Genomic DNA, 1,903 nt, shown 5'->3' with positions numbered 1-1,903 from the left:
TTTCTTCTGCGGCCTGTATTGCCGAATGTCACTTTACTGCACCGAAAATCCGTTAGTACATATTACCGCTAACGAAACCAACGAAAATTCGGTTTTCGACAGAATCCCGAAAAACAAAATAATGAAAAATCCGAAACAAAACGAAATGAATGTTTTGGGGGCGCGCGAGTCTCTGCGACACTTCAGAGACTAAAAATTAGGAAAATAAATGGACATTTTATTCGACAATCTAATATGTCGCCCCCCCCGGGAATGATCTGTAACTTTCAGTGCGGAGTTCTCCTTTATGTTTTGATTGGTCGCTGACCATACTGTGGCCCCTCCGGTGATCACATGACACACATGGGCCACTGGCCATGGCGGACCCGGATCAATGTGTCTGACTTGATTTCTTTGGTTTTTGCTCCAAACAGACAGCAGATGGAGACATTTCCCCGGAAAACGTGACGCTGAGCTCCAGACAGACGCCGCGAGATCCGGGAACCGCGTTCCAAAATGTTACAATTGGTGACAACGTTTCCAGATTGGGATAGACTGATCGCCCATTAAGAACGATGTGTGTGCGTGGAGGAGCGTTTCCTGTGTTTTATTGACGAGAGTTAGTGTTAACAGCCATTGTACCTGGCCAGGTCATACCTGTTGTCTCTGTGACTCTCTGCCCCTCTGTGTGACTCTCTGTCCCTCTGTGTGACTCTCTGCCCCTCTGTGTGACTCTCTGCCCCTCTGTGTGACTCTCTGCCCCTCTGTGTGACTCTCTGCCCCTCTGTGTGACTCTCTGCCCCTCTGTGTGACTCTCTGTCCCTCTGTGTGACTCTCTGTCCCTCTGTGTGACTCTCTGTCCCTCTGTGTGACTCTCTGTCCCTCTGTGTGACTCTCTGTCCCTCTGTGTGACTCTCTGTCCCTCTGTGTGACTCTCTGTCCCTCTGTGTGACTCTCTGTCCCTCTGTGTGACTCTCTGTCCCTCTGTGTGACTCTCTGTCCCTCTGTGTGACTCTCTGTCCCTCTGTGTGACTCTCTGTCCCTCTGTGTGACTCTCTGTCCCTCTGTGTGACTCTCTGTCCCTCTGTGTGACTCTCTGTCCCTCTGTGTGACTCTCTGTCCCTCTGTGTGACTCTCTGTCCCTCTGTGTGACTCTCTGTCCCTCTGTGTGACTCTCTGTCCCTCTGTGTGACTCTCTGTCCCTCTGTGTGACTCTCTGTCCCTCTGTGTGACTCTCTGTCCCTCTGTGTGACTCTCTGTCCCTCTGTGTGACTCTCTGTCCCTCTGTGTGACTCTCTGTCCCTCTGTGTGACTCTCTGTCCCTCTGTGTGACTCTCTGTCCCTCTGTGTGACTCTCTGTCCCTCTGTGTGACTCTCTGTCCCTCTGTGTGACTCTCTGCCCCTCTGTGTGACTCTCTGTCCCTCTGTGTGACTCTCTGTCCTCTGTGTGACTCTCTGTCCCTCTGTGTGACTCTCTGCCCCTCTGTGTGACTCTCTGTCCCTCTGTGTGACTCTCTGCCCCTCTGTGTGACTCTCTGCCCCTCTGTGTGACTCTCTGTCCCTCTCTGTGTGACTCTCTGTCCCTCTCTGTGTGTGGGTTGTGGGGGACAATCGCGGTGCCGTCCGTGCAGGTTGAGGCGGTTGCGTTTCCCCGTCTGCTCTTTGTTGATCTGACCATCTGAGGGCCCTTGTTGGCCCCTCTGGTACCGCTCTCAATGGCTTCCATGTACAGTGACCTCCTGAGTGGCCCCCGGGATCGCAGAGCGTGCCAAACCCGCGCCGGCTGCAGCGCATTCCCCTGGAATAAAGGGGGTTCTGTGCGGGCGGCTTTGAAGCGCGAGCTGGTAAACCGTACAGAATATTTCCCTCAATAAATCATCAGAGGAACTGAGACCCAATTCTGCCCCCCGGAGAGGCGGAGCCT

Source organism: Nanorana parkeri, unplaced genomic scaffold, assembly GCF_000935625.1.
Source record: "Nanorana parkeri isolate BGI_ZX_2015 unplaced genomic scaffold, ASM93562v1 scaffold2136, whole genome shotgun sequence".
Taxonomy (NCBI): Eukaryota; Metazoa; Chordata; class Amphibia; order Anura; family Dicroglossidae; genus Nanorana; species Nanorana parkeri.
Note: the sequence above shows the minus strand (reverse complement) of the source record.